Raw genomic sequence first — 19,198 nt, 5'->3', positions numbered from 1 at the left:
GTCTGTCCTTGACCGTCCTCTCGCCCTGTGCAGAGGCTCGGGGGCTTCTCTCGCGAACCCGGCTCTGGCCAAACCGTTGACAGCGTCAACATACCAGCCCGAGAACTTGGGACCCGACCGTGCACCCGGGCTATGGCCAGCTCGCATGAGGGAACGACCAGACCAGCCGAAGCATTACGCGAGGCATTAAGACCTCGGAGGAGTCAAACCACTCCTCCGAGGTCTCGGGGGCTACACCCGGCGGGTGCGCTCGCGCGCACCCACCAGAACAAAACGCAACCGAGAAAGGCTGGTCCCCTTGCAAAAAAGTGCGACAAAAGCCTCCAAGCGAGTATTAACACTCCCTTCGAGGCTCGGGGGCTACTGTCGGGGACCATAATTAGGGGTACCCTCAAGACTCCTAATTCTCAGCTGGTAACCCCCATCAGCACAAAGCTGCAAAGGCCTGATGGGTGCGACTAAGTCAGGGATCGGTCCATTCGAGGGACTCGATCACGCCTCGCCCGAGCCCAGCCTCGGGCAAGGGCAGCCGACCCCGGAGGATCTACGTCTCGCCCGAGGCCCCCCTCCAGCGACGAACGTACTTCCGGCTCGCCCGAGGCCCAGTCTTCGCCAAGAAGCAACCCTGGCCAAATCGCCACGCCAACCGACCAAATCGCAGGGGCATTTAATGCAAAGGTGGCCTAACACCTTTATCCTGATGCACGTCCTCCAGTCGACAGAGCCGAACTGACCGCAGTCACTTCGCCGCTCCACTAACCGGCCTGACAGAAGGACAGCGCCGCCTACGCCGCTCCGACAGCTGTGCCACTCGACAGAGTGAGGCTGACAGGTAGCCAGGCCCGGCCTCGGGCACCATAGGAAACTCCGCTCCGCCCGACCCAGGGCTCGGACTCGGGCTCAGCCCCGGAAGACGGCGAACTCCGCTCCGCCCGACCCCAGGGCTCGGACTCGGGCTCAGCCCCGGAAGACGGCGAACTCCGGTCCGCCCGACCCCAGGGCTCGGACTCGGGCTCAGCCCCGGAAGACGGCGAACTCCGCTCCGCCCGACCCAGGGCTCAGACTCGGGCTCGGCCCCGGAAGACGGCGAACTCCGCTCCGCCCGACCCAGGGCTCGGACTCGGGCTCAGCCCCGGAAGACGACGAACTCCGCTCCGCCCGACCCCAGGGCTCGGACTCGGGCTCAGCCCCTGAAGACGACGAACTCCGCTTCGCCCGACCCCAGGGCTCGGACTCAGCCCTGGCCTCCGCCGACGGTCTCCGCCTCGCCCGACCCAGGGGCTCAGACTCGACCTCGGCCTCGGAAGACAGACTCGACCTCGACCTCGGAGGAGCCTCCACATCGCCCAACCTAGGGCACAGACCGACCACGTCAATAAGAGGCGCCATCATTACCCTACCCCAAGCTGACTCAGGCTACGGGAAACAAGACCGGCGTCGCATCTGGCTCGCTCCGCCAGACAAGTAATGATGGCGCCCCGCACGCTCTATGACGACGGTGGCTCTCAGCCCCCTTACGGAAGCAAGAGGACGTCAGCAAGGACTCGACAGCCCCGACAGCTGTCCTTCCGCCAGGCTCCAGCGCTCCTCCGACGGCCACGACACCACACGAATCGGGTGCCAAGACCTCTCCGGCTGCCACGATGGCATGTACTTAGGGCGCTAGCTCTCCTCTGCTAGACACGTTAGCACTCTGCTACACCCCGCATTGTACACCTGGATCCTCTCCTTACGCCTATAAAAGGAAGGACCAGGGCCCTCTTACAGAAGGTTGGCCGCGCGGGGAAGAGGACGGGACAGGCGCTCGCGTGAGGCCGCTCGCTCCCCTCCCGTGTGGACGCTTGTAACCCCCTACTTCAAGCGCACCCGACCTGGGCGCGGGACAAACACGAAGGCTGTGGGATTTCCACCTCGCTCTCGCTCCGGCCGCCTTTTTCCCCCCTTCGCGCTCCGTCTCGCGCCGACCCATCTGGGCTGGGGCACGCGGCGACATTTCACTCGTCGGCCCAGGGACCCCCCCGGTCTCGAAACGCCGACACCTGTCTTTCTCAAAATGAACATTTGTTAGTCCCAAAATGTGTTCTCCCTTTAGAAGCTTGTGAAGATTCTTCATCCCAACATGGGCTAGTCGGCGATGCCAGAGCCAACCCATATTAGTCTTTGCAATTAAGCAAGTATCGAGTTCAGCTCTATCAAATACAACTAAGTACAGCTGACCCTCTAATACTCCCTTAAATGCTACTGAGTCATCACTTCTTCTAAAGACAACACCTATATCCGTAAAAAGACAGTTGTAGCCCATTTTACATAATTGAGAAACAGAAAGCAAGTTGTAATCTAAAGAATCTACAAGAAAAATATTGGAAATAGAATGGTCAGGAGATATTGCAATTTTACCAAGTCCTTTGACCAACCCTTGATTTTTGTCCCCGAATGTGATAGCTCTTTGGGGATCTTCGTTTTTCTCGTAGGAGGAGAACATCCTTTTCTCCCCTGTCATGTGGTTTGTGCATCCGCTATCAATAATCCAACTTGAGCCCCCAAATGCATAAACCTGCAAAACAATTTAGGCCTTGTTCTTAGGTACCCAAACAGTCTTGGGTCTTTTCACATTAGAAACAAGCACCTTGGGTACCCAAACACAAGTCTTGGAGCCCTTGTGTTTGCCCCCAACATATTTAGCAACTACTTTGTCTGATTTGTTAGTTAAAACATAGGATGCATCAAAAGTTTTAAATGAAACATTAGGCTCATTTGATGCAGTTGGAGATTTCCTTTAGGCAATTTAACATGGGTTGATTGCCTAGAGCTAGATGCCTCATTTTTATACATAAAAGCATGATGGGAAACTGAATGAAACTTTTTAGCATGAATTCTCCTAATCTTGTGCTCAGGATAACCAGCAGGATATAAAATATAACCCTCGTTTTCCTGAGCCATGGGAGCTTTGCCCTTAACAAAATTAGACAATCTTTTAGGAGCATTAAGTTTGACATTGCTTCCCTGTTGGAAACCAATGTCATCCTTGATGCCAGTGCGTCTCCCATTATAGAGCATGCTTCTAGCAAATTTAAAATTTTCATTCTCTATCTCATGCTCATTGATTTTAGCAGTTAGTTGAGCTATGTGATCATTTTGTTCTTTAATTAAAGCTAGGTGATCATGAATAGCATCAACATCAATATCTCTACATCTAGTACAAATGGTGACATGATTAACACTAGATGTAGAGGGTTTGCAAACATTTAATTCATCAATCTTAGCATGTAAAATAGCATTCTCATCTCTAAGATTGAAAATAGAAGCATTGCAAACATTTAAATCTTTAGCCTTTGAAATTAAACTAGCATTTTCAATTTTAAGGCTAGAAATTGATTCATTCAATTTATCAATCTTAGCAATCAAACTAGCATTATCACTTCTAAGATTGACAATTGAATCATGACAAACATTTCATTTTTCAACCTTATCAAGTAAATTACTGTTCTCATTTCTAAGGTTGGAAATGGTGTCATGGCAAATGCTAAGCTCCTTAGTCAAATTTTCATTTTTCTCTATCTCCTGAGTTTAAGCATTCTTTACCTTAACATGCTTTTTGTTTTCCTTAATAAGGAATTCCTCTTGGCTATCCAAGAGTTCATCCTTCTCATGAATAGCACCTATCAATTCATTTAGTTTTTCCTTTTGTTGCATGTTAAGGTTGGCAAAAAGACTAAGCAAATCATCCTCATCTTCACTAGAGCTACCCTCATCACTAGATGTTGTATATTTTGTGGAGGCTCTAGATTTTACCTTCTTCTTTTTGTCGTCCTTTGCCATGAGGCACTTGTGGCCGACATTGGGGAAGAGGAGGCCCTTGTTGACGGCGATGTTGGCGGCATCCTCGTCGGAGGATGAGTCGGTGGAGCTCTCGTCGAAGTCCCATTCCCAACACACGTGGGCATCGCCGCCCTTTTTCTTGTAGTACTTCTTATTTTCCTTCCTCTTTCCCTTCTTGTCGTCGCCCCTGTCACTATCACTAGATATAGGACATTTAGCAATGAAATGACCGGGCTTACCACATTTGTAGCACACTTTCTTGGAGCAGGGTTTATAATCCTTCCCCTCCTTTGCTTGAGGATTTGGCGGAAGCTCTTGATGATGAGCGCCATTTCCTTGTTGTCGGGCTTGGAGGCGTCCATGGGGAGCCTACTTGATGTAGACTATTATTTCTTTTCTTCCGTCGCTTTGAATGCGACGGGTTGCACCTCGGGTGTGGAGATGCCGCCTTGCTCGACAATTTGTTTGGAGCCTTTGATCATCAACTCAAAGCTTACGAACTTTCCTATCACTTTCTCGGGAGACATTAGCTTATATCTAGGATCACCACGTATTAATTGAACTTGAGTAGGATTACGAAATACGAGTGATCTAAGAATAACCTTGACCATTTCATGGTCATCCTATTTGGTGCTCCCAAGGTTGCGCACTTGGTTGGCCAAGGTCTTGAGCCGGTTGTACATGGCTTGTGGCTCCTCTCCTTGGTTGAGAATGAATCGACCGAGCTCCCCCTCGATCGTCTCCCGCTTGGTGATCTTGGTCACCTCATCTCCTTCGTGCATGGTCTTTAGCACGTCCCAAATCTCTTTGGCACTCTTCAACCCTTGCACCTTATTATACTCCTCTCGGCATAGAGAGGCGAGGAGTATAGTAGTGGCTTGGGAGTTGAAGTGCCGGATTTGAGCGACCTCGTCCGAGTCGTAGCCTTCATCCCCCACGGATGGTACCTGCGCTCCAAACTCGACAATGTCCCAAATGCTAGCGTGGAGTGAGGTTAGATGATGCCTCATTTTATCACTCCACATACAATAATCTTCACCGTAAAAAACCGGTGGTTTGCCTAATGGGACAGAAAGTAAAGGAGTGTGTTTGGAAATGCGGGGATATCGTAAGGGGATCTTACTAAACTTCTTGCGCTCATGGCGCTTAGAAGTGACGAATGGTGCGTCGGAGCCAGAGGTGGAGGGCAACGAAGAATTGGTCTCGCAGTAGACCACTTTCTTCATTTTCTTCTTGTCGCCATTCCGGTGTGACTTGACGCGGGGAGGTGAGTCCTCCCTTCCTTTGGCGCCGGACTCCTTTGATGGAGCCTTCCTGCGGCTTGTATCTGTTTCCATCTCCCTCTTGGCGGATCCTCCCGACATCACTTTGAGTGGTTAGACTCTAATGAAGTATCGGGCTCTGATACCAATTGAAAGTCGCCTAGAGGGGGGTGGATAGGGAGAAACTGAAATTTACAAACTTTAAGCACAAACTACAAGTCGAGTTAGCGTTAGAATAAAATCAGAGTCCGGGAGAGAGGGCGAAAACAAATCAACCAAGAAATAAGGCGGATGACACGGTGATTTGTTTTACCGAGGTTCAGATCCAAAGAACCTAGTCCCCGTTGAGGTGATCACAAAGATCAGGTCTCTTTCAAACCTTTCCCTCTCAAACATTCACCTAGACCGAGTGAGCTTTCTCCTTAATCAAACGGGTCACTTAGACCCCACAAGGACCACCACACAATTAGTGTCTCTTGCTTTGATTACAAGTGCTTGAAGAGAACAAGAATGAGGAAGAAGAAAGCGATCCAAGAACAAGAGCTCAAAGAACACGAGCAAAAATTCTCTCTCTAGTCACTAGGAGTTTTGTCGGGGACCATAATTAGGGGTACCCCCAAGACTCCTAATCTCAGCTGGTAACCCCCATCAGCACAAAGCTGCAAAGGCCTAATGGGCGTGATTAAGGTCAAGGCTCAGTCCACTCAAGGGACACGATCTCGCCTCGCCCGAGCCCAGCCTCGGGCAAAGGCAGCTGACCCCGGAGGATTCACGTCTCGCCCGAGGGCCCCCTCAAGCAACGAACACACCTTCGGCTCGCCCGAGGCCTAGTCTTCGCAGAGAAGCAACCTTGGCCATATCGTCACACCAACCGACCGTATCGCAGGAGCATTTAATGCAAGGATCGCCTGACACCTTATCCTGACGCGCGCTCTTCAGTCAACAGAGCCGAAGTGACCGCAGTCACTTCGCCGCTCCACTGACCGACCTGACAAGAAAACAGCGCCGCCCGCGTCGCTCCGACTGCTGTGCCACTCGACAGAGTGAGGCTGACAGCAGCTAAGTCCAGCCTCGGGTGACATAGGAAGCTCCGCCTCGCCCGACCCTAGGGTTCGGCCCCCGTCTCGGCCTTGGAAGATGGACTTTGCCTCGCCCGACCCAGGGCTCGGACTCAACCTCGACGCTGGACGACGGACTCCGCCTCGCCCGACCCCAGGGCTCGGACACAGCCTCGGCCTCGGAAGACGGTCTCTGCCTCGTCCGACCCCAGGGCTCGGACACAGCCTCGGCCGCGGAAGACGGTCTCCGCCTCGCCCGACCCAGGGCTCGGACTCGACCTCGACCTCGGAAGACGGACTCCGCCTCGCCCGACCCCAGGGGTCGGACTCAGCCTCGACTCCGGAAGACGGACTCGACCTCGACCTCGGAGGAGCCTCCGCCTCGCCCGACCTAGGGCTCGGACCGACCACGTCACAGGGGGGGCCATCATTACCCTACCCCTAGCTAGCTCAGGCTACGGGGAACAAGACCGGCATCCCATCTGGCTCGCCCCGGTAAACAAATAATGATGGCGCCCCGCGTGCCCCATGACGACGGCGGGTGCTCAGCCCCTTACGGAAGCAAGGAGACGTCAGCAAGGATTCGACAGCCCCGACAGCTGTCCTTCCGCAGGGCTCCAGCTCTCCTCCGACGGCCACGACATCACATGAACAGGGTGCCAAAACCTCTCCGACTGCCACGACGGCATGTACTTAGGGCTCTAGCTCCTCTCTACTAGACACGTTAGCACACTGCTACACCCCCCATTGTACACCTGGACCCTCTCCTTACGCCTATAAAAGGAAGGTCCAGGGCCCTCATACGAGAAGGTTGGCCGCGCGGGAGAACGGGCCGACGCATAAGGCTCTCGCTCTCTCCCACGTGAACGCTTGTAACCCCCTACTGCAAGTGCATCCATCCGCCCTAGGCGCAGGACAACACGAAGGCCACGGTTTCCCCTTGTTGTTCTCTCCCTTCGTGTCCCGTCTCGCGCCGACCCATCTGGGCTGGGACACGCAGCGACAATTTACTCGTCGGTCCAGGGACCCCCCGGGGTCGAAACACCGACAGTTGGCGCGCCAGGTAGGGGCCTGCTGCGTGTTGACGAACAGCTTCCCATCAAGCTCCAGATGGGTAGTCTCCAGCAACGTTTCCAACCCGGGACGATGCTCCGTTTCGGGAGTCTTGAGTTCATGTCCCTCGACGGCAGCTACGACATGATACTCCTTCCTCCGCCGCGCGACAGCGACAATGGCGGCCGTCAGCCCACCCGCCGGCGGCGGAATCAACGACGTCTTCCCCACGTGGCGGAAGAACAACATCCGGGTTTGTCCCATCATCTCCCCCACCGACGGAGGAGGAGGCGGCACCTCGTCGGCTGTTGAGCAAGTCGGCGACGCCGGCGCCCCAGCGGGGGACATGTCGGGCTTCGACCTTGCGTCTGAGACGAAGACGAGCGTCGTTTCCCCGCAACACGCCAACCCCAAGCAGACGAACGACGCCAGCACGCTCGCGAAGGACTTGCTGGGCGTCACCCTCGTACCTGAGATGACGGTGTAGTCCGCCCCTGACGCGACTTCGTCACTGCCCATCGACCAAGAGGTACCGACCGATTCCCATCTCGTGCCTTTTGGATTCAGCTTCGACCCACCAAGCGACCTCGCTTCGGTGGAAGCCTTCATAGAGGCATGTACCAACCCTCCGGGGTACCATATGCGGTCGCTCTGGGACAGACTGACGGCCGTCTTGACCTACGGACCCTCGGGTTCCGAGGAAGATGACGAGCCAGACTTTTGTTGGGATTACTCCGGGCTCGGTAACCCCAGTGCCATGCGGGACTTCATGACCGCATGCGACTACTGCCTCTCCGATTGTTTCGACGGTAGCCACAGCTTCGGCGGCGAGGACTGCGGCCCAAGTCGTGAATGTTTCCACATCGATCTAGGGTGTCCCGGCGAAGGCAACCATCTTGGTATGCCGGAAAACGGCGATCCCCCTAGGCCTGCGCCTCGCGTTGACATCCTTCGGGCAAGGCCGCCACCGGCTTCCAGTGGGGTCGGCCAGAACCTGGCTACAGCAGCAATACTACTCCGCTCGATGCCAGAACCATCGACCACCGAAGGGCAGCGCATCCACGGAGAGCTCAAGAATCTCCTGGAGGATGCCGGTCCGACGGGCCGAAAGCTCTGCCTCCCGAAGGCAGGGGTACCCCCCGGAGCATCCGCCGCGACTTCCCGATTCGTGCGGGAAGCCTCTGTCCACACCGGGCGCACGCGCAACACGGCGCCTGTGGCCCCGGGTTGCCTCGGCAACGAGCACCACCACCGCAACCGTCGAGCCCACCTCGACGAGAGGGTGCGCTGAGGCTACCACCCCAGGCGTGGGGGACGCTACGACAGCAGGGAGGATCGGAGTCCCTCGCCCGAACCACCCGGTCTGCAGGCTTTCAGCCGGGCCATACGACGGGCGCCGTTCCCGACCCGGTTCCGAACCCTGACTACCATCACAAAGTACTCAGGGGAGACGAGGCCGAAACTGTGGCTCACGGACTACCGACTGGCCTGCCAGCTGGGTTGAACGAACGATGACAACCTCATCATCCGCAACCTCCCCTTGTTCCTCTCCGACACCGCTCGAGCCTGGCTAGAGCATCTGCCTCCGGGGCAGATCTCCAACTGGGACGACCTGGTCCAAGCCTTCACCGGCAACTTCCAGGGCACGTACGTGCGCCCTGGGAACTCCTGGGATCTCCGAGGCTGCCGCCAGCAGCCGGGAGAGTCTCTCCGGGACTACATCCGACGATTCTCGAAGCAGCGCACCGAGCTGCCCAACGTCACCGACTCGGACGTCATCGGCGCGTTCCTCGCCGGCACCACCTGCCGCGACCTGGTGAGCAAGCTGGGTCGCAAGACCCCCACCAGGGCGAGGGAGCTGATGGACATCGCCACCAAGTTCGCCTCTGGCCAGGAGGCGGTTGAGGCCATCTTCCGAAAGGACAAGCAGCCCTAGGGCCGCCAGCCGGAAGACGTCCCCGAGGCGTCCGCTCAGCGCGGCACCAAGAAGAAGAACAAGAAGAAGTCGCAAGCGAAACGCGACGCCACCGACGCGAACCTTGTCGCCGCCGCTGAGTACAAGAACCCTCGAAAACCTCCTGGAGGTGCCAATCTCTTCGATAAGATGCTCAAGGAGCCGTGCCCCTATCATCAGGGGCCCGTCAAGCACACCCTTGAGGAGTGCGTCATGCTTCGGCGCCACTTTCCTAAGGCCGGGCCACCGGCGGAAGGTGGTAGGGCCCACAACAACGACAAGAAGGAGGATCACAAGGCAGAGGAGTTCCCCGAGGTCCACGACTGCTTCATGATCTACGGTGGGCAAGTGGCGAACGCCTCAGCTCGGCACCGCAAGCAAGAGCGTCGGGAGGTCTGCTCGGTAAAGGTGGCGGCGCTAGTCTACCTAGACTGGTCCGACAAGCCCATCACCTTCGACCAGGGCGACCACCCCGACCACGTGCCGAGCCCGGGGAAATATCCGCTCGTTGTCGACCCTGTCATCGGCAACGTCAGGCTCACCAAGGTCCTCGTGGACGGAGGCAGCAGCCTCAACATCATCTACGCCGAGACCCTCGGGCTCCTGCAGATCGATCTGTCCTCGATCCGGGCCGGCGCGGCGCCTTTTCACGGGATCAACCCCGGGAAACGCGTCCAACCCCTCGGACAACTCGATCTGCTCGTCTGCTTCGGGACTCCCTCCAACTTCCGAAGGGAAACCCTCATGTTCGAGGTGGTCGGGTTCCGGGGAACCTACCACTCAGTACTGGGGAGGCCATGCTACGCCAAGTTCATGGTCGTCCCCAACTACACCTACCTCAAGCTCAAAATGTCGGGCCCCAACGGGGTCATCACCGTCGGCCCCATGTACCGACACGCGTACGAATGCGACGTGGAGTGCGTGGAGTACGCTGAGGCCCTCGCCGAGTCCGAGGCCCTCATCGCCGACCTGGAGAGCCTCTCCAAGGAGGCGCTAGACGTGAAGCGCCACGCCGGCAACTTCGAGCCAGCAGAGACGGTTAAGTCTGTCCCTCTCGACCCCAGCAACGACGCCTCCAAGCAGATACGGCTCGGCTCCGAGCTCGACCCCAAATAGGAAGCAGTGCTCGTTGACTTTCTTCGTGCGAACGCTGAAGTCTTTGCGTGGAGTCCCTCGGACATGCCTAGCATACCAAGGGATGTCGCCGAGCACTCGCTGGATATCCAAGCTGGAGCCCGACCCGTGAAGCAGCCTCTGCGCCGATTCGACGAAGAAAAGCGCAGAGCCATAGGCGAGGAGATCCACAAGCTGATGGTTGCGAGGTTCATCAAAGAGGTATTCCATCCCGAATGGCTTGCCAACCCTGTGCTTGTGAGAAAGAAAGGAGGGAAATGGCGGATGTGTGTAGACTACACTGGTCTAAACAAAGCATGTCCGAAGGTTCTCTACCCTTTGCCTCGCATCGATCAAATCGTGGATTCCACTGCTAGGTGCGAAACCCTGTCATTCCTCGACGCCTACTTAGGGTATCACCAAATCAAGATGAAAGAGTCCGACCAGCTCGCGACGTCTTTCATCACACCTTTTGGCATGTACTGCTACGTTACTATGCCATTTGGTTTGAGGAATGCGGGTGCGACATACCAAAGGTGCATGAACCACGTGTTCGGAGAGCACATTGGTTGAACGGTCGAGGCTTACGTCGATGACATCGTAGTCAAGACGAGGAAAGCCTCCGACCACCTCTCCGACCTTGAAACGACATTCCGGTGTCTCAAGGCGAAAGGCGTGAAACTCAATCCCGAGAAGTGCGTCTTCGGAGTCCCCCGAGGCATGCTCTTGGGGTTCATCGTCTCCGAGCGGGGCATCAAGGCCAACCCAGAGAAAATCGCAGCCATCACCAACATGGGGCCCATCAAGGACTTGAAAGGTGTACAGAGGGTCATGGGATGCCTTGCGGCTCTGAGCCGCTTCATCTCGCGCCTCGGTGAAAGAGGCCTACCTCTGTACCGCCTCTTAAGAAAGACCGAGTGCTTCACTTGGACCCCCGAGGCCGAGGAAGCCCTCGGGAACCTGAAGGCGCTCCTTACCAGCGCGCCCATCTTGGTGCCCCCGCTGCCGGAGAAGCCCTCCTGATCTACATCGCCGCTACCACTCAGGTGGTCAGCGCCGCGATCGTGGTTGAGAGACGAGAAGAGGGGCATGCATTGCCCGTCCAGAGGCCAGTCTACTTCATCAGTGAGGTACTGTCCGAGACCAAGATCCGCTACCCACAAATTCAGAAGCTGTTGTACGCGGTGATTCTGACGTGGCGAAAGTTGCGACACTACTTCGAGTCTCATCCGGTGACTGTGGTGTCATCCTTCCCCCTGGGGGAGATCATCCAGTGCCGAGAGGCCTCGGGTAGGATTGCAAAGTGGGCAGTGGAGATCATGGGCGAGACAATCTCGTTCGCCCTTCGGAAGGCCATCAAGTCCCAAGTTTTGGCGGACTTTGTGGCTGAATGGGTCGACACCCAGCTTCCGGTAGCTCCGATCCAACCGGAACTCTGGACCATGTTTTTCGACGGGTCGCTGATGAAAACAAGGGCAGGCGCGGGCCTACTCTTCATCTCACCCCTCGGGAAGCACCTCCGCTACATGTTGCGCCTCCATTTCCCGGCGTCCAACAACGTGGCTGAGTACGAGGCTCTGGTCAACGGGTTGCGCATCGCCAACGAGCTAGGGGTCCGACGCCTCGACGCTCGCGGTGACTCGCAACTTGTCATCGACCAAGTCATGAAGAACTCCCACTGCCGCGACCCGAAGATGGAAGCCTACTGTGATGAGGTTCGGCGCCTGGAGGACAAGTTCTACGAGCTCGAGCTCAACCTCATCGCCCGACGATACAACGAGACTGCAGATGAGCTGGCTAAGATAGCTTCGGGGCGGACAACGGTTCCCCCGGACGTGTTCTCCCGAGACCTACATCAACCCTCAGTCGAGACCAACGACACGCCCGAGCCTGAGAAGGTCTCGGCCCTGCCCGAGGCACCCTCGGCTCAGCCCGAGGCACCCTCGGCCCCCGAGGGTGAGGCATTGCGCGTCAAGGAAGAGCGGAATGGGGTCCCGCCTAATCGAAACTGGCAGACCCCGTACCTGCAATATCTCCACCGAGGAGAGCTACCCCTCGACAGAGCCGAAGCTCGGCGACTGGCGCGGCGCGCCAAGTCATTCGTCTTGCTGGGTGACGGGAAAGAGCTCTACCATCACAGCCCCTCCAGCATCCTCCAGCGATGCATATCCATCGCCGAAGGCCAGGAGCTCTTACAAGAATTACACTCGGGGGCTTGCGGTCATCACGCAGCGCCTCGATCCCTTGTTGGAAACGCTTTCCGACAGGGTTTCTACTGGCCGACCGCGGTGGCCGACGCCACTAGAATTGTCCGCACCTGCCAAGGGTGTCAATTCTACGCAAGGCAGACGCACCTACCCGCTCAGGCTCTGCAGACAATACCCATCACCTGGCTGTTTGCTGTGTGGGGTCTGGACCTCGTTGGTCCCTTGCAGAAGGCACCCGGGGGCTACACGCACTTGCTGGTCGCCGTTGACAAATTCTCCAAGTGGATCGAAGTCCGACCCCTAAACAGCATCAGGTCCGAACAGGCGGTGGCATTCTTCACCAACATCATCCATCGCTTCGGGGTCTCGAACTCCATCATCACCGACAACGGCACCCAGTTTACCGGCAGAAAGTTCCTGGACTTCTGCGAGGATCACCACATCCGGGTGGACTGGGCCGCCGTGGCTCACCCCATGACGAATGGGCAGGTAGAACGTGCCAACGGCATGATTCTGCAAGGACTCAAGCCGAGGATCTACAACGACCTCCCCAAGTTCGGCAAGCGATGGATGAAGGAACTCCCCTCGGTGGTCTAGAGTCTAAGGACAACGCCGAGCCGAGCCATAGGCTTCACACCGTTCTTTCTAGTCTATGGGGCCGAGGCCATCTTGCCCATAGACTTAGAATACGGTTCCCCGAGGACGAGGGCGTACGACGACCAAAGCAACTAGACCAACCGAGAAGACTCACTGGACCAGCTTGAAGAGGCTCGGGACATGGCCTTACTACACTCGGCGCGGTATCAGCAGTCCCTGCGACGATACCACGCCCGAGGGGTTCGGTCCCGAGACCTCTAGGTGGGCGACTTGGTGCTTCGGCTGTGACAAGACGCCCGAGGGCGGCACAAGCTCACGCCTCCCTGGGAAGGGCCGTTCGTCATCGCCAAGGTTTTGAAGCCCGGGACGTACAAGCTGGCCAACAGTCAAGGAGAGGTCTACAACAACGCTTGGAACATCCGACAGCTACGTCGCTTCTACCCTTAAGATGTTTTCAAGCCGTTCATATATCTCATTTACATATAAAGTCTAACCATCAAGGAAGGGTCAGCCTTGCCTCGGCAAAGCCAGACCCTCCCTCGGGGGCTAGAAGGGGGGAACCCCCTCCACGTCAAAATTTTCCTCAGAAATAGTCTTTCTGCCAGAATATCTTTCATGCTTTTCGACTACTTCGGTAGTGGGATCATGAAAACGATGGAGTACACGTAAGCAGGCAAGGCCGACCGAGCCGAGGGACTCCTACGCCTCCGGGATACGGATACCTCACTCATCACCTCCTGCGAGAAGTAACTCGCGTTCGGATGAGCGATCCTACTGACCGAACAAGCCTTAACGCTCAAAAGACTTTCTGCCGAAACGGTTTTTCGGGTTTTCTCGGCTACGTCGATAATAGAATCCCGCGGACGAGCAAGAGTACACGTAAGCGGCAAGGCCGACCGAGCCGAGGGATTCCTACGCCTCCGGGATACGGATACCTCACTCATCACCTTCCGTGAGAAGTAACTCTAGCTCGGATAAACGATTCTGCTACCGACGAGCAAGCCCTGATACTCGAAACAAGAGGAAAAGAAACGCGGCTTTACAACGCGACGACAGTATGTTTGGGCCTCGGCGGCCGCAAAAAACATATGCATACTACAGGCGAATCGATCCTGTAGGCTCAGACATCGATATAGGGGGAGCAGCAGCACCCTCGGCGCCAACTCCACCTTCGGCAAAGTCCGACCGAGCCTCGGACGGCAACACAGGCGAAGGATCTCCGCTCCGAAGGACGACGTCAGCACCACGCCCGGGCCATCGCCGCCAGGGTCTCCTCCAGGAACCCGGCCCGAGCAGACGGCTCGGGCGGCCGCCCCGAAGCCTCAGCCAGCTGTCCCCCGAGGACACCAGCCCGGCTCATGGCATCGACAACTCGACTCCGGCGCTAGTCCCGCCAGTGGACGGCCCGGCCAGGCCCTGGCCAACGAAGCTTCCTTTTTTGAGCCAACTCCGCCTCTGTCCACGCTGACACCGCTGCCCTTGGCCCCGGCTCACCGTAGAGCGGCCGAGGGTTTCTTAGACTAAGCAAGTGAAGCCTCGGGCGGCAAGGTCGACTGAGCCGAGGGATTCCTACGCCTCCGGGATACGGATACCTCACTCGTCACCTTCCGCACAGAGCAACTCACATTTGGTCAAGCGGTTCGGCTAGCCGACAGGCGAGTTCTAGTGCTCGAAAATAAGGAAAAAACATGGTATTACACCCAAAAATACCTACATGTTCAGGCCCCGACAGCCACAATGAACAAACACCGGCACTCAAGGTGCCATTACAAATGGAACTCCGATTCCACCCCGCAGGTACGAACAACCCCCCACACTGGAGGGCCTACGGGACAACAAAACGCCGACAGGTGGCTCACCGCCGCCTGCTCCGGCAGCAGCGACAACGACCTCCGCTCCGGGCGGCCAAACAGCAGCAGCGATGACCTCAGGGTAGACGCTGCTGCGACAAGGCCCTTGCCCACGACCCCACTCGAGGGGCAAGGACAAGCTACCAAGGCCGTGGAGTCGGAGGTTGTCGGTGTTTTGGGTCCGACCGCACACCTGGGGTTGCCCCTCAAGGTGTTTTTAGGAGTAGGACGGTGTCAACGACTGTAGCAAAATGGTTCGTGCCGATCGCACGAGAGACAGTGGACAAGATTTACAGGTTCGGGCCGCTTAGAGATGCGTAACACCCTACGTCCTGGTGAATATGCGAATGTGGTTGCCAAAGAGCTCTCTCGGTTGAAGGCACGGAGAGTTTACGTGGGTGGCTAAGTAAGATAGGGTCGATCATTCTGAAGGGGTGCCCCCTAGGCCTTATATACTCGACCGTGGGGCAATACACGTGGATATGATAACAACAAGTAACTAAAAGATAGTGAACCCCTCGAGTTTATCCTGCGTGATCCTCGCCGACTTATCCTCGCACGGCTCTGCTGCATGGGGGCTCCCGCGCGGGAAAGTCGGGTCTCTGTTGCAATCATTCGCTCGATGATGTGGGCCGTTCGGGTTTGCACCAATCCGGCCTCATGTCGTTCTCCCTCGCTGGTTGTTCCATCCCAGGCCCACGAAAGAATGACCTTACGAGTTATTGGGCCCTTGGGCCTTTCGTGAGGTCTTTTACTCCTTTAGTGGACCTAGGGGATATCTATCCCCACAAGCCCCCGATCTTTGGGTTAATTTAGAGGTAATCAACCCGAAGATCCCAGGTCCAGCTTGCAGATGATTCGAAGAAAAATGACTTCCTGTTGTCTCCTTCTGCCTCGATCACTCGTTAACCGAAGCTTAGTTTCGTGCCCGTGCCTTAGAGGTCGGCATTTCAAGTTGTAAGATTCTGAACTTCATTGGGCGCACCGAAGGTGTACCCAATGGGTGTAGCCCCCGAGCTTCGAGTAGTTTTTAGAAAATAATCTACTCGAAGGTCTTCCTCAAAGATTATCTCCGTTGGTGCTCCTGCGTTTTGGTTGAGGGTTGGCCTTTTAATCTTGTCTCACGCCTTAGAAGTCGGCACTGTCTCGGTTTGAAATGATAATCCATGGGGTGCACCGGAGGTGCACCCAATGGGTGTAGCCCCCGACCTTCAAATGGATTTTTTTAAGGATAATCCATTCGAAGGTCTTCCTTTTGCTTGTAAGAATTGGCATGAAGCTATTCGCATTATGCTTTGGAGGTCAGCATTATGTCATCAATATTTTGCTGCAGAGGTCAGCATATATTTTGTCTTTAGCAGCCGAGTTTGCAATCCATTCATATCTTGCTAGGTGATGCAATTTATTTGCTTCTGCGACTTGATTGGACGTTTGATGGACGTTTTCTGTCTAGTCATTGCGTCGCTTCTGTCGGCCACATCTTGTACTTTGCTGGCTATATTTGGCTTTCCTCTGATCCTTACTGGTATCTCATTTTTGTCTTGAGGTATTCACTGCGTGCCCTGCACGGATGTGACCGTTTTGAAAAATATACTGATAATTCCTGGGCGTCCCCCCCCCAATGGGTGTGGGCAAGGGACGGCTTGGTGCGCTGAGTGTTTTAGCCGGCTGCTTCTGAGTAGTAATGTGATGGGACGGCTAGTGTAATCATATCCTTTGCGCTGTTGACTGGAGTCCCAATGGGTGTAGCGTTGCATGAAACGGCGTCAGCCGTCTGACGTGTCTTCAGATGGGTGGGAGTGCTTATTGAATGCTTTGCGACTGTTCAATGACCGCGGTTGGAAGTGAGCGGTTGCCTTTCCCTTCTATAAATAACGCCCTTGCTCCTCTGGTTTTTTTCACATCTCTTCGCTGTTCTTTACTGCATCCTTCTCCTTCCTTCCATCTGTTTTCGCCATGGGCAAGGGTCACAAACGCAAGCGTGAGCCGACTCCTCCGTCGTAGGATTTCGGCGACTCGGAATACTCGGAGGAGGAGTTCTCCTCCGAGTCCGAGGGTTCTCCGGCTCCCGTCTCTCCCCCGGCGTCGTCTGATGATTCAGACGACTCCCAGGGGATTGCCGCGGAGGTCTGGACGTACATCCGGGCCGTCGAGCGCTCCAGGCTCGAGGGCTCGGATGAGTCTGAGTTCTCCTCGGACGAGGAGGACTCGGACGGCGGTGGGGACGAGGATGACGACGACGACGACGACGACGGCGACGACAACGACGATGGCGACGGCGACGGTGACGGCAGCAACGGCGGCGGGGGCAGCGGCGGCAAGGATAGCACCAGAGGCGGCAGCAGCACGGGCAGCACCAGGGGCGGCGGCGGCAAGGGCAGCAGCAGCAAGGCCAGTGGCTAAACGCCACTGGTCTTTAGATATTAGTATAGTGTAGTTAGAATAATGTAGTAGTAATGTAGAGTAGTGTAGTGTAGTTTAGTAGTAGTAGTAATGTAGAGTAGTAGTAGGGAAGCACCAACTCGCAAAGAGTTGGTTTGTAAGCTTATTATCTTCCCTTTAATGAAAGAATGACGTTGATCTCTTCTGAATGACTCATTGAGTTTGTTTATAAGTCTAATTCCTTCAAAGCAGTGAATGAAATACTTAGGAGTCATACTGATGCTTCCTGAGGTGGCTGCCGAGTAATTTTATAGACGGTGTCAGCGTTTTTTTAGAGGTTGCACCGAGCGACTGATCATTATGTCGGCGTTTTAGAGGCAACGCCGAGTGATTGGAGGGCGACATCGGCATTTTAGAAGTAATGCCGAGCGGCTGAACTTGAAAATGGCATTTTAGAGGCAATGCCGAGTGACTGGAGGGCGGCGTCGGCATTTTAGAAGTAATGCCGAGCGACTGAACCGGAAAACAGCATTTTAGAGGCAACGCCGAGTGACTGGAGGACGACGTCGGCATTTTAGAGGTAATGCCAAGCGACTGAAACTGAAAACAGACTTTTAGAGGCCACGCCGAGTGATTGGAGGACGACGTCGGCATTTTAGAAGTAATGCCGAGCGACTGAACCTGAAAACAGCATTTTAGAGGTAACGCCGAGTGATTGGAGGACGACGTCGGCATTTTAGAAGTAATGCCAAGCAACTGAACCTGAAAACAGCATTTTAGAGGCAACGCCGAGTGACTGGAGGACGACGTCGACATTTTAGAGGTAATGCCGAGCGACTGAAGCTGAAAACAGCATTTTAGAGGTAACGCCGAGTGACTGGAGGACGACGTCGGCATTTTAGAAGTAATGCCGAGTGATAGCAGGCCGTGCGAGCCACCTTTGAAGAAGATGACCGAGTGATGAGGTGGTGCGTCCGTTTTTTTTTGAAATATCCGCCGGATGACCATGTGGCATGCTGGAGTTTTGGAAATAACCGCCGGGTGATGACTGGGCACTTTTTGAAACGGTATCTGGCCCGAGAATATCCATAAGAGCCGTGCTTTTAGCCGCCTTTGCTTTCCGTGCCCTAGTTTTTGCATTCCTGCACCCGAATCCTCTCTGCTGCTCGCCTCCACTCTGCCTGCTAGTAGGATCGATATGGCGCCCAAGAGAAAAACCGCGAATTCATCTGCTGCGGTGATCCCACCAATCGACCCCAACAGCCAGCTGCCTTTCGCAGGTAATCATATGTCCATAATTTCTGAAGCTGAGCTCCTTCACCTTGTTTCTATCAGGGTTCTTCCTCCGCGGGAACTCTGTTCTTGGCGGATTTGCCACGGGACCACTGTTCCGACAGAGGATACCCATGAATCTGTAGTTTATGCCCCTTTTCTTCTCCGCGGCCTTGGCCTTCCCATCTCTCCCTTTTTCCGAGGCCTTCTTGATTTCTACCACATAAACCTGACCCATCTGAACCCTAACTCAATTCTGCAAATCTCCATTTTCGTTCACTTGTGCGAAGCCTTCCTTGGCGTGCTGCCGCATTTTGGTTTGTGGAAATATCTGTATCATTGCCGCCCTGGGATGGCTGGAGGACAGCATCAGTTGGTTGGAGGTGCCAGTTTGGAGATGCGCCGCGGGCGGAAAACTGAGTACCTTGAGATTCCTCTTAAGGACAGTATCAAGGGATGGCGCCTAGAGTGGTTCATAGTTGACAATTATGGAAATTCTCTCCCTTCCCGGTCGGGAAGACAGCCAGACGTTCGCACTCCAAGTTGGACCGAGTCTCCCACGGACGAGGAGGTAGCTGAGGCAAGTGTATTGCTAGCTGAAGTTGGACTGCTGAAAGAGAGAGGTCTAACT

Source organism: Zea mays, chromosome 1, assembly GCF_902167145.1.
Source record: "Zea mays cultivar B73 chromosome 1, Zm-B73-REFERENCE-NAM-5.0, whole genome shotgun sequence".
Classification (NCBI taxonomy): Eukaryota; Viridiplantae; Streptophyta; class Magnoliopsida; order Poales; family Poaceae; genus Zea; species Zea mays.
The sequence above is the reverse complement of the archived record's forward strand: the minus strand, read 5'-3'. Positions refer to the sequence as shown.